Genomic DNA, 14,570 nt, shown 5'->3' on the forward strand with positions numbered 1-14,570 from the left:
TTCCTGCAGAAGAAAGGGATAAGGCACAAGGTTGCTGTTTCAGCGGAAGCGTGGAACAGGGGTGTCTGTGTACGGGTGAACAAAGAATTGCAAAAGGGGATGCAAGCGCAATTGCTTAGTTCACATCTGCCACATGAGTTCTGGGCAGAGTCATTAATGTCTTATTGTTACACGTGGTTAAGAAAGGTTTCAAAAGAGTTGGGAAGTTCTCCTTTTGAGAAACTGTTCCATAGAAAACCTTCAGTTGCCCATTTCAAGGTTTTTGGGTCTCATGTGAGGACACAAGCTCCAGGTGGAGTAAAAAATGCCAGAGGCATTCTTGTGGGATATGAAAAGGGTCTCTACAGAGTAATTTTCTCTGAATCTGGTCAGGTGATTCTCACAAAATTTCTACAGTGTGCTCCTGAACAGGAGAGAGTAATTGTTCACACGTTTCCCACAGAGAACAATTCAGATGATGATGATGATTTTACTGATTACAGTGGTACTGATGATGACAGTAGTAGCTCAACGAGCTCAGTTGACACAGTCATTGAGAGGAAATCTCACATAATGGCTAGACCCTCACAGGCGGAGGACGAACCACTGTTTACTATTGGTACTGGTTCTCCAAAGAGTCCAGAGGCTGAACCAGTGAGCAGAGAGGATCAGCACCTCATACGTAGGTCTGAGAGAGTAACAAAGGGTGTACCACCCAAGAGGTATTCAAAAGAGTTTGCCAACTTAGCTGTAGCATGTGTTGCTGTTGTACACAACCGAGGACAGGTTGAAGCTGTGTCTAAGTCAGAGACAAAGACACAACAGAGAGTTGCTAGCCAAGGTAATGCAGATGCACTTGTTCCTTGGAAGTCACACAACCAGAGAGGTACACTGGGGAAACCAGTTGCGGGTAGTTCCAAGGGTGGAACTGAAACAACAGGGGAGTGTTATATGTATAACAACTGTTTGTTTTCTTCTCTGGATCAAGCTTTGCTCGCAACACGCATTGATTCTTTGGGGGGAGTATGTTACGAAAAAGGAGCAATGCAGCAGCGAGCTGCAGTTGGCTGGAAAGCCAAACAGGATGTTGATGTTTGGGACTGTACCGTGGGAACAAAGGGACAGTCTATTCACTGTACTGAGCACCGGATGTTAGCTCAGAGTGTCATCTGACCTGTACTGGAAGTACAGGGGTGGAGTCTCTCTCTCTGCTGTTGGTGTTTAGAGAGTGCAGACGTGTTTCTCTGTACTGCTGCAAAGACAGAAATAAAGGCATGTAAATACATTTCTGTCTGTCTCTTTCCCCTCCCTGGGGAAGGCAGGGAGGAGGGAAGAGTGGTGTGTTCTTCTCACATTGAGGAGGATCGCCGATAGAGACCTCGCCTGTATCCTGCCGGGAGTCGCAGACGGGGAGGTCAACAAGGAAATCAAGCCGGGTGCCTGGAGAGTGGCAAATTCCTCTGACAAGGCTCGAGTTTTCCGACATGCAGTAGTCCAAGCGGGAGATAACTAGAGCATGCACCATTCTGGCGAGACAGTCTGCGGGCAGGTAGGGTCTCAGCCTGCGTACCAGGTGGAGTTGGTAGACAGCTGCCCTGGATACAGAATTGACCTGCGCCTCCATGGACAGCTGTGAGTCCAAAATGACTCCCAGGCTGCACACCTGGTCCTTCAGGGGCACAGTTATCCTATTCAGGACCAAGGAGTCCTCCACACCAGCCCGCCCCCTGTCCCCCAAAAACAGTACTTCTGTCTTGTCAGGATTCAACTTCAATCCTTTAGCCACCATCCATCCTCCAACTGCCTCCAGGCACTCACACAGGACCTTCACCGCCTTCACTGGTTCTGATTTGAAAGAGAGGTAGAGCTGGGTGTCATCTGCATATTGATGGACACCCAGTCCAAACCCCCTGATGATCTCTCCCAGCGGCTTCATATAGATGTTAAAAAGCATGGGGGAGAGGACAGAACCCTGAGGCACCCCACAACTGAGGGCCCAGGGGTCTGAACACTCATCCCCCACACCACTTTCTGAACACGGCCCAGGAGGAAGGAGCGAAACCACTGTATAACAGTACCCCCAGCTCCCAGCCCCTCTAGACGGTCTAGAAGGATGTTATGGTTGATTGTATCGAAGGCCGCTGAGAGATCCAGCAGAACTAGGATACAACTCTCACCTTTGTCCCTAGCTTGTCGGAGATCATCAACCAGTGTGACCAAGGCAGTTTCAGTCCCATGATGAGGCCTGAATCCCGATTGGAAGGGATCAAAATGGTCCGCATCCTCCAGGCATGCCTGGAGTTGTTCAGCAACTCAATCACCTTGCCCAAGAATTGAAGATTTGAGACTGGGCAATAGTTGACCATACTGGCCGGGTCTAAAGATGTTTTTTTAAGAAGCGGTTTAATGACCGCCTTTCTTTTTTTAAAAAAATATATATTAAATTTTCCAACATACATGTATAGTATCCAATCTAAATTTATCACATCTTTTCTCTTTTAGACTTCCTTCAACCTCTCTGACAATCATCCATTATTCAAATTTTTAAATATGCATTTCCTAATTTTATATTGGAATTAAAAACCTTCACACACTTAGTTTTCATCAATACAATAGTCCTCTATCATTTACAGAACTTCTTGAAATCCCACTAGCGTTATTTGCTCATCACATACACATTTCAGATAGTCTGAAAATTTTCCCCAGTTTTCAATGAACTTTTGATCTCGTATATATCTGATCTTATCTGTTAGTTTGTCCAGTTCAGCATACTCCATCAGTTTCATTCTCCATTCTTCAAGCGTCGGCAGTTGTTCCTGTTTCTATCTTTGGGCCAATAATATTCTCACTGCTGTTACTGCATATTGGAAAAGTTTACAGTCTATTCTATTTATTTCATTTCCTACTATTCCTAAAAGAAAAGCCTCTGGTTTCTTAACAAACGTATATTTCAACATCTTTTTCATCTCATTATATATCATTTCCCAGAAGCCCTTCACCTTCTTACAGTCCCACCACATAAGATAAAATGTTCCTTCTTTTTCTTTACATTTCCAACACTTATTACATGTTTTATACATTTTTGCCAGTTTCACAGGTGTGATGTACCATCTATAAATCATTTTCATAACATTTTCCTTTAATGCAGTACATGCCGTAAATTTTATACTTTCATTCCACAGTTTTATCCAATCATTAAACTGTATATTATAACCCAAATCTCTGGCCCAGTGTATCATAACTGATTTAACTTCCTCATCTTTTGTATATCATTCTAGCAAGATTTTATACATCTTGGACAAAATTTTATTTTCATTGTTTATTATTTCTATTTGAAATTTCAATTCTTTTTCCTCATAACCTATTTCTTTTAAGTCCTTTTTAAACATTCCGTTAACCTGATAATAATGCAACCAATCATACACATACTCTTTCACTTCTTCATAGGATTTCATTTTCCATTTTCCTCCTTCCTTTATAATCAATTCTTTATATGTAATCCAGTTCCCCCTCATATTGACTTTCTTAAGACTCATAACTTCTAACGGAGATAGCCAGTGGGGAGTTCTTGATTCTAATAAACTTCTATATCTCTCCCATATTTCTATGAGAGATCTTCTAAAGATGTGGTTTTCGAAACCTTTATGAATCTTTCTTTTCTCACACCATAGATATGCGTGCCAGACAAATCTGTTATCAAAACTTTCTAAATCCAATAACTCAGTATTTTTTAACTTTATCCATTCTTTCAACCAGCAGAGACATGAAGCTTCATAATATAATTTCAAGTCTGGCAGGGCGAAGCCGCCTCTTTCTTTCGCATCTGTTAGTAACTTATACATAATTCTTGGCTTCTTACCCTGCCAGATATATCTTGAAATTGCTCTTTGCCACTCTTTAAATATCACTGTCCCCTTAATTATTGGAATTGTCTGAAATAAGAATAACATCTTTGGCAGCACACTCATCTTAATCGTTGAAATTCTCCCCCAAAAGGATAACTTCATTCGGCCCCACACCTCTAGATCTTTCTTTATTCCCTTCTACACTGGCACATAATTATTCTGAAACAAATCAATACTCTTGGGGGTTAACCAGATTCCCAGGTATTTAATTTTTTTCACCACTTCTATCCCTGTTTGTTGTTGCATTGTTTCTATCATACCTTGATCCATATTTTTTGCTAACATTTTAGTTTTTTTCTTATTCAATATAAACCCTGCCACTTGACCAAATTGTTCAACTTCCTCCAAAACAACTTTTGAACTTTCCGGCGGTTCTTCCACTGTTATTACCAGATCATCAGCAAAGGCTTTTACTTTATATTCATTACAGCCTGCTGACACACCTTTTATTGCTTCATTTCTCCTTATTGAATTTAGGAAAATCTCCAGAACTATTATGAATAACAATGGTGAAAGAGGACATCCTTGTCTCGTACCTTTTGATGTTTTTAATTCTTCCGTAGTCATATTGTTTACAATCAGCTTAGCTCTTTGTTCAGTGTATATCACTTTTATTCCATTAAAAAATTCATTCCCCACCTCCATGTGTTCTAAATTCTTTAACATAAAGTCCCAAGATATATTATCAAAGGCCTAATGACCGCCTCTTTCAGTGGATCTGGGAATGTTCCCTCACAGAGGGAAGCATTCACCACCCCGCAGAGCCCATCGCCCAGCTCTTCCCTTGATTCCATGCAACTTGACCAGACAGAGCTCTAGCACTCTAGAGCCCCAGCCCTGCTCCAACGGTGGTGTCTAGCTCCTTCCGAATATGAGTGATTTTATCTGCAAAAAACTTTGCAAAATCATTGCAGGAGATCTTGGGGTCTTACAAGGCCCCGGTGGTAAAGGTGGTTCTGTTAAATTGCGAACCACCTGAAAGAGTCTCTTGCTACTATTTTCTGCAGATGCAATAGAGGCGGTGAAGAAAGTCTTCTTCGCCGTCGCTATCGCCACTTGGTAGGCTCGATGTTGAGCTCTAACCTGTGTCCGGTCAGATTTGGAGTGAGTTTTCTGCCACCGACGCTCTAGCCATCTCAGAGATTGTTTCATCGCCCTCAGCTCCGAAGAAAACCATTGGGCTGTCCGGGCTCCATGCAATCGGAGAGGGCGCTTCGGAGCCAGACAGTCGATAGCCCTGGTTAACTCTGCATTCCAGCGGGCCACCAGGGAATCAGCTGAAAGGCCATCAACATGGGATAAAGCATCCCCTACCACTCTCTGGAAACCATTTGGATCCATTAGGTGGCGGGGGCGGACCATCTGAATTGGTCCCACCTCCCTGCAGAGGGGAAGGGTCGCGGAGAAGTCCAGTTGCACCAGGAAGTGATCTGACCATGGCACTTCTTTTGTTTCACTTTTACTTAGTGTTAGATCACACACGTCACTAGAGGTGAACACCAGGTCTAAGGCATGTCCATGACTATGAGTTGGGCCAAATTTATTCAGGGACAGCCCCATGGAGGCCATGCTTTCCACAAAGTCTCGAGTGGTCCCTTGTAAGGTCGTGTCGGCATGGATGTTAAAATCCCCTAGGACAACCAAACTAGGTGTCTCCAGGAAAAAATCCGCCACGACCTGAAGCAGCTCGGACAGGGAATCCTTGGTGCAGTGGGGAGGTCTGTACACCAAAAGAAATCCTGTACTGCCCCTATTGCCCAACTTCCAGAACATGCACTCAGAAAACTGGATCTTCCCAGTAGGACGCCTGGTGCAAGCTAGTGACTTCCTAAAAATCACTGCAACCCCCCCTCCCCGCCCACATGACCTGGGTTGCTGTGCGTAAGAGAAACCTGGTGGGCAAGCAGCGGCAAGGATGGGCCCATCTGCTTCCTCCAACCAGGTCTCTGTCACACATGCCAGGTCAAATCCTCCATCCACAATCAGGTTGTGGATGGCAGTGGTTTTATTCATCATTGACCTGGCATTTACACAGCAACACCTTCAGGTCATGTGGGTTTCCCCTGTTGATTCCAGTATCCATCCGGTCAAGGTCAGACCCAGAGGTAGGGATAGTCTTCAAACAACGACTAAACCTGCCTCCTCGGTAATGACATGGTCTGGTCTTAGCGTAACTCCGCCTCCTGCCCATGATCACTGAGATCAGATGTCCCAGTGCTTTCCCCCCTGTGGAACTTGTCTCAGCCATCGCTTTGGCTGGGGCCCCACTCCCAGGCAGCCCTGATCCCACCCCTTAAAAACAAAACACAATCTATACAGAACCAATAAAACAACAAAAAACAAAAACAGAACAATTATACTAAAATAAATCCCCAACCCAATATCCATCCCACCGACCCACCCCAACAAAGGAAAAAATGCTTGAGGACATTTTAAAGCACATTAACCACCTGGAAGTAGGAAGCAACTAACATATTTTTTGGCCAAATGGGTGATGAAGGAGGGACACTGTCACAATGACACTCTCGCTGCCCCCTCCAACATGATTCCAAGCAGCCGGGAGTCCCAATGTTAGATTCTCATTTTTAAAAGAAACAAAGAGAAGTATCTAAGCTTCAAGAGTCAATTAGATAACAACATTATACCATTATCCTCCTCATGAGGAGGAAATGAGGACAGATACCTCTATCCCTTTCATTTAATTTTATGCTGCTGATTCTCAGGGCAATCTGGAAAATTGGCCGGGGCTTCTAGAAACATAATGTGTATTTTGTGGTTTTATATTCTGATTTTATTCTGTGAACCGCCTTGAACCTCCGGGTATAATACAAATTTTAGCAACAGCAACAACTTCGAGACTATCGGGTACCAAGCATCTAACACATTTGATATCCCGCCTTTCTCTCCCCTTCAGGAGTCTCAAAGCGGCTAACATTCTCTGTTCCCTTCCTCCCCCACAACAAACACTCTGTGAGGTGAGTGGGGCTGAGAGACTTCAGAGAAGTGTGACTGGCCCAAGGTCACCCAGCAGCTGCATGTGGAGGAGCGGAGACGCGAACCCAGTTCCCCAGATTAGGAGACTACCGCTCTTAACCACTACACCACACTGGCTCTCCCTGCCCCCAGATACAAATGCATTTAATGGAGAAAGTGAGGAAATTTACAACTTAAGTCATTATTCATTTTATTATTGTATCGCAGAGGAACCTTCTCTCCTTTCATTGAATTTCATGCTGCTGATTCTCAGGGAAATCTGGCAAATTGGCCTGGGTTCCATAAACTTAATCCACTTACAGATAGGTAGCCGTGTTGGTCTGCCATAGTCAAAAGAAGAAGTGTGCATGCACACGAAAGCTCATACCAAGAACTAACTTAGTTGGTCTTTAAGGTGCTACTGGAAGGAAATTTTTTTTTGTTTTAATCCACTTAGTTATTAGTAATTTTATTAACTAACAATTATCCATTTGTTCCTTCTAAAGACACTGTCCTTCACTGCCACCACTGCCAAATATTGTTAATTTGATAAATGCAGAAACACAACACAATTTTATTTGCCACACCAGTTTATTTTGATTATGAAGGAAGGAAAAATTAACCCATAAACCATATCATAGACATAGCTCCCAAGCCCCACATTTCTCTATGCCCTGCATCCCATTCAGCCTCCACCAAATGCCAGATAAAAGACACAGGAGTCCTGTGAATTCCAGAAACTCTGCAAAGCCACCATCAGAGAGGCAATCTCCACCTCTACCGATGCTGCTACTGGTGGAATCCAAAATGATGGAGATATTCTTCTCTCCTAACTACCCTTCATTGTTGAGCTTCCTTCCAGAAGGCAGAGTATCGCCGCATCGTGCTTCTGTTATAGTGCCTGAAAGGTAGTCATAATACGGTGATGTCCTAGCCAACTCACAAAACGTTGGGGTGGCACAGCCGTTATAAACCTTATCAGGAACCGAACTGTCATCTGGTAAAGAGAAAGAGGCATGGTCACATATGTATTTTTTTGTTATTATGCAAGAGAGGCTTAATTCTGGGGTGGGGACAGAGAGAGGCTCAATTTTGCATTCTGGATCCTCACTTCATAGGCTCAACTATTTACTGCATAATACTGTAATATGTTCAGGGGAGAGAAACCTGCCCTTTCCCACAAAACATGAAATCTTTTTTCTGGCATGAAGCTGCAAACAGAATAAGAGAGCAGCCAACCCACCCTGGCAAACTGTGTTTCTAATCTCCCTCACATTTATTGGCAGTGATACTTACTGTGAACAAGGACAAACTCAAAGCATCGAGTCTCATCACCACGACATCTGAGATTTCTCAACTTCGGACAATCTCCTGGGTCAGAAGCATCATAGAACGGACACCTTAGCCCATTGAAACCATATTGTGGCCCTGCCAAAAGCAATCCATACAATAAACTCATGGATCCAGCCCATATATCTCCATAAAAAATCCTAGGCCTCAGTTCTTTAATCCTGCCAGAGGATTGCATTAATCATGCAGACAATGCAGATCTGGTTATTACCTTGAATACCTAGACTGAGGTGCCAGCAGTCGGATTGCAGGACTACACCTGCTCTGGATGGTGTGTTTTGGGATGGGGAGAGAGAAGCCAGACAGGCTTCAGGTGGTAGGCCACCCATTTGTGAGCCAGACTCAGCCCTGGTAGGCATATGTTCCAACATTTCTTGAGAGGACATCTCCCGCCCCAACCCTCCCACAAACACATGGATATGGCCGGGAAAACCCAGACGTTTGGCAGCCCTACATTATGTTGTTTACTTTGTTACTATGTTGTAAACTATGCTGTCACCTATTGCTGAAGGGTATATACATATATATCTACATATAGATATATACATTTTTAAAATAGTAAATACAGCTAGTTATTATTATTATTATTATTATTATTTGTATTCAATACATTTATATATGTTTTACATACCACATTACAGTCTCAAAGTCGTTTGCCAATTAAAAATGTGTGTGTGTGTGTGTGTGAAACTGTCAAACTACAATAAAATAAAAAGCAATTTTACACATAACTACAATGCAATGCAATAAAGCAATCAAATCTCAAAAGAAATAAAAATAAGATATATTTAGATTCAGGGATCTTTTCCCTCTCTTCAGAGACCCTTTTGCCAAGACATCTCCCAACTCACTACACATTACACTGAATTTATGCCCTACATTTACACAAATAATAAAATACCTGCTACTCAGTCAGTATCACAGATCCAATTCTGTTTCACAAATGCACACAATCTGCCCAGTCACTCCAGCATCTCTTACTCAAGTCAACATCCCCTATCGCCTGAAACTCCTTCCACACAACAAAAATGTACTTCAAAAACCAAAGAAAGAAAGAAATGGTTCACTTACCTAACCGTATAAAACAATAATATAAATTGCCACCCATTAGTCACACATATATTCCTGACAACAATTTCGCTACTTCCCAGGTCACAGTCTCCCTTTCCAGACTCTAGCTGGGCTAGTAGGGAGCAAGGAAGAAATGTATTGTGTGTCCAGGCGGAGACCCCCCTCTCCCCTAGGAGACAGGCCCAGAGCAATGAATCATACACGTCAACATTTATTATGATTAAAATGGCCACAACTTTACCCACAGTTTCACATGTAGGAAACTTTGGCTTAGGCATTGGGCATGTATCCCTCTCAGCCCCCCAGCCAGGGAACTGAGGCACCTAAATCAGAATTGGAAGAGACACAACTTAAGAACTACCGTCCCATTTCCCTTCTTAATGTGGATTACAAAATCTTCGCAGACATTTTAGCAAACAGATTTTAAAAAGTTTTAAGTGATGTGATCCATAAAGATCAGGCAGGCTTTCTCCCAGGAAGACATTTGTTTGCCAACACAAGGAATATTATTGACATTTTAGAACTTCTGCAAACAAATATTAATACGAGAGCAGTGCTAATATTTATAGATGCGGAGAAGGCCTTTGACAATATTTCTTGGAAGTTTATGAAGAAAAACTTGGAAGGGATGGGAGTGGGACGGGGATTTGAAAATGGGATAGATGCAATCTATTCAGAACAAAAGGCCAAATTGATAGTTAACAATGTGGTGACAGAAGAGTTTAAAATTGAAAAAGGAACACGACAAGGTTGTCCTATTTCCCCTCTGTTATTTATTTCGGTCCTGGAGGTGCTCCTGAATATGATTAGAGGGGACCGGTTGGTGGAAGGAATTCAGGTTGGAGCGAAACAATATAAACTTAAGGCTTTTGCAGATGACCTAGTTTTGACCTTACAGGAGCCAGAATCTAGTACAAAAAGGGCATTACAATTGATTCAAGACTTTGGTCGGGTGGCGGGATTTAAACTAAATAAACAAAAAACTAAGGTACTGGAAAAAAATTTGACAACTTCAGAGTCAGAAAGGTTTCAGAAAGAGACAGAGTTAAATGTGGTTTAAAAAGTAAAATATCTAGGGGTAAACATAACAGCAAAGAATCTGAGTTTATTTAAGGACAATTATGAAAAGTGTTGGTCAGAAATCAAGAGGGACTTAGAAAGTTGGTCAAGACTGAAACTTTCCTTGTTGGGCCGAATTGCTGCTATAAAAATGAATGTATTGCCAAGGATGCTGTTGTTTTTTTTTCAGACTCTACAGATTGTGGACAAAATGGAGTGTTTCCGGAGGTGGCAAAGAGATATCTCTAAATTTGTCTGGCAGGGCAAAAAGCCCAGAATTAAGTTTAAAATACTAACTGATGCTAAAGAAAGAGGGGGGTTTGCCCTGCCAGACTTAAGGTTGTACTATCAATCAGCAGCTTTTTGCTGGCTGAAAGTTTGGCTGCTTCTTGAAAACACTGATGTTTTAGATTTGGAAGGTTTTAATAATGCTTTTGGATGGCATGCATATCTGTGGTATGACAAGGTTAAGATTCACAAGAATTTCAAGAACCATATTGTAAGGAAAGCAGTGTTTAATGTCTGGACAAAATACAAAGACTTATTAGAAAATAAGACCCCGAGGTGGTTATCACCTATGGAAGCGAAAGCAGTGAAAAGACCCAATATGGAGGTCAAATGGCCAAAGTATTGGGAAATATTAGAAAGAGATGGAGACAATTGGAGATTGCAGAGTTTGGAGAAACTAAAAGATAAAGTGCGAGATTGGCTACATTATGCTCAGATTAAAGAGGCTTTTAAATTGGATAAAAAGTTAGGATTCCAGGTGGAAAAATCGAAATTGGAAACAGAACTGTTAGAACCTAAGACTAAATTACTTTCAAGAATGTATAGCTTGCTGCTCAGGTGGAATACACAGGATGAAACGGTTAAATCAGCTATGATAAAGTGGGCACAGGACATTGGGTATAATATCATGTTTGCTGACTGGGAAAAGTTATGGACCACCAGTATGAAGTTTACGGCATGTAATGCCTTGAAAGAAAATATTATGAAAATGATATATAGGTGGTACATGACCCCAGTCAAGCTAGCAAAAATATATCACCTGTCAGATAACAAGTGTTGGAAATGTAAGGAAACTGAAGGAACGTTTTTTCACCTCTGGTGGACTTGCCCTAAGGTTAAGGCCTTCTGGGAAATGATATATAATGAGCTGAAAAAGGTATTTAAGTATACCTTTCCCAAGAAACCAGAGGCCTTCCTTTTGGGCATTGTTGGCCAGAGGGTGTTAAAGAATGATCGAACACTATTTATGTATGCAACAACAGCAGCAAGGATACTCGTCGCCAAATATTGGAAAACTCAAGATTTGCCCACACTGGAGGAATGGCAGATGCAACTGATGGACTACATGGAGCTTGCAGAAATGACCGGCAGAATCCGAGACCTGGGAGAGGAAGCCGTGGAAGAGGACTGGAAGAAATTTAAGGACTATCTACAAAAACAATGTAAACTATATGAGTGCTAAGAAGGATGAGAGAATTGAAAATAACAGGGCCCATAGAGTTAGTTGATAAAATTATGAGAATGAGTGAATTTTACGAGAAAAAAAGAAATTTTGAATAAACATTGTGTTAAAATTAGGAACCTAAGACCTAGATAAAAATATTCAAAGTTAGGGACAAAATATTGGAAATGTGTATAATAAGAATTGAAACAAGGTGATAAGTTGCTGGCTAAAGTTTTGTAAATTGGAATGCAAGAGCGGGAGATGTGAGGAAGTCCAAAAGATGAAGAAAAGATGGGTATTATAAGATGTTAAATTTTATGTTTGTTCTTTTTTCTGTCTATTATCTGTTTATTCTGTCTTTTCTCTATTGTACTAACAAAACTCTTAATAAATTTTTTTTTAAAAAATAAAACTGCCAATGTTGTGACAATTCCTATGGGGAAGGTGAAACCTGCGGAGCAGGGACAATTCCTTCCTGGCTCTTCAACAGCAACCATTATAAGACGGTAGCAACACCCACATAACTGGAAGGAAAATGGTTAAACTGCCACAAAAGGAGGGGATCTAAGAGAGGGTTGGGTGGGTGAAGCTCCAGAACCGACTGTGTGTCCCACACTGGCTCCGCCCCACTTATAAAACCCCAGAGCAGACCGGAATGAAATTTTCTCACTCGCGGTCCACTCACTTGGCCTGGCCCTAAGTGACACCACAGATTGGCTGGTTTAAATAGGGGTTTGGCAGGAACCCCAATGGTCCGCGAATCTTGGAAGGCAGGCCAGCTCAGGCCGACTGGCTTGTCTCTAGGGAGATCGGGAGTGCTGCGCGCTGGTCCGCAAATGGCACCCACTGTCAGATGTTTTAGTGGTTCTTCATCTCTCTATCGCTCCCCAATCGCCCAATAAATGAAGAATCACCCAGGGGTCATTTGAAGCTCTTTGTCAATAAGTGCTTCAGACAGGACACTTGCTTCCCCCTTGAGACACAGATGGTGATGCTGATTCTAATCATCTCCCATGTAAACTAGGAAGATGTCTATTGCACTGGAACAGTATCATTTGTCTATGAACAACCAATGAGAAAACGTGAAACCTCAATGCTATTCATGCTCAGGGATTGATAGAGATATATAAATCTAAAAGAATGCAGCTACTTACAGTCAATCTGTGCTTCGTTGCAGAAGTGAGTTTGGCAGCAGTAGATGTTACTCTTTAAGTAATCTTCTAATGTAGAGAAGCTGTAATTCGTTGAGGGACAATTTGTAGCACATTCCATTTCAAAATTGGATTTTACTGGAGACCCATCTGTGAGCAAGAATTGGAAAGACTAAATCTGCAAAAATTCAAATCACATCTCTCCTTACTGAAATCTAGATTATGTGTGTTTTTTTAAAAAAAAATGCCAAATGGGTGACTGAAGAAAATAAAATATGTCAAGCACTGGATTTGCAAGCTAGTGATTCAAGTCATTTAATTAGTAATCAACCAATGAGTACAACATATTTTCTTCTCCAAAAACATATAAATATTCTAGGATATTTCCTTAAAAAATTGCACATAAGTGGGTCAAGGCAGACTTGTTTTTGCTAAGGGCTCGAAACAGGCTAATCTACCATCCATCTCTACCTAATAATCAGTTAGTTGTTTCAGAGGCCCACTCAAGAATATGCCATATACTATATTTTTAAGAGGCAGAAGAAGAATATATTACTATGCTATGCATTTTTGTGTTTTTATACTGTAAACCGCCCTGCGATCCTCGGATGAAGGGTGGTATAGAAATTTAATAAATTTAATAAATAAATAAGGTGGTAAGAAAAACTGACAACCCTGGAAAAAGAGAAGGCTAGTTTTGAGGTGGTGAATGTTCACTTCAAAGTCCGAGTTTGTAGGAGAAAATAAAATACAATGAAAGAATTAAAGGCAATAAGAAAAGTACAATTAAAAATCACACAGCATTTAGCACATCAGTTGAGAACTGCGGCAACAAGCAAATGTCTTGGGGGGTGGGAATTGGGGATCGCACAGCTCCCAAACAAACATCCCTATTGCACCCACCCACAGCTCAGATAGCTTTTCCAGGAGGATCCAGTGCTTGATGCATGTAACCTTCTAAGAGGAAATGTATATATGTCTGTTCATGTTGGCTTTTTTTTAAAGAGAGAGATTTGTGTGCCTGTCAGGGTCTGAGGAAGTATGATATTATAATATTGCAGACCTACTTGCTGCTGCAATGCATGAGCCCATGGTACCCAGCATGTGTATCTGTGAGCACCGGAGGGCAGGGCAGACTGGGAGAGGGACGCAGAAGATGAAGGAGCCCAACACAGCACCCCAGTAGCCCCATGTACTGAGCGAGAAATAAGCTCCAACAGCCATGCAAGGCATAGTGGCAGATGGACTTCGTTACTCCCTTGGCTGCAGTATCACCACCTCTCCAACGCTTCTGCTCCCAAGTCACGCCTGATCCAGGAATGGATCGGTTGCTGCTGCCACCCACACTCCAGCCCCAAAGGCCAGCCCGGTTGTGGGTTCCCTCAATGAGGGAGCTATAGTGGCAGTACATGGTGGCACCCACTTGAAAAAATGTGCCCAGGGCAATGCCCCTCCCATGCTACATCACTGCCTACTTGGCAGCAGCTGCTTTGCAGATAGTGAGAAGATGACTTTGAATCTTGCTTCAAAGGGCTGGGTTCAGGTCATTTAATTCTGGTTAGTCAAGGAAACAGCAGACCCCGATAGGCTCATGTTTCTTATCAGTTGGTAGTTAACTGTCAGTGAGGT

General features: G+C 42.1%; 1 protein-coding gene across 8 annotated transcripts in view; it reads right to left on the reverse strand.

Moving 5' to 3' along the window:
- The window catches only part of LOC310851733 (uncharacterized protein), a 112,063-nt gene that overhangs the window by 72,526 nt on the left and 24,967 nt on the right, over positions 1 to 14,570 (reverse strand). For 2 of the 8 annotated variants that reach the window (XR_014567795.1, XR_014567797.1), the window contains exons 1-3: positions 14,365 to 14,562; positions 12,945 to 13,091; positions 8,258 to 8,285 (exon numbers count right to left, since the gene is read on the reverse strand). The exons of 1 other annotated variant lie outside the window; for it this stretch is intronic. The gene's annotated coding sequence lies outside the window, so the exon portion shown is untranslated. Of the gene's footprint in view, positions 1 to 7,429; positions 7,855 to 8,153; positions 8,286 to 12,944; positions 13,092 to 14,008; positions 14,563 to 14,570 lie in introns of those variants that run through there. 5 more of the 8 variants (XR_014567800.1, XR_014567801.1, XR_014567802.1 and 2 more) reach the window with 5 other exon arrangements.

Source organism: Podarcis gaigeae, assembly GCF_964106915.1.
Source record: "Podarcis gaigeae genome assembly, chromosome: 8".
Lineage (NCBI taxonomy): Eukaryota > Metazoa > Chordata > Lepidosauria > Squamata > Lacertidae > Podarcis > Podarcis gaigeae.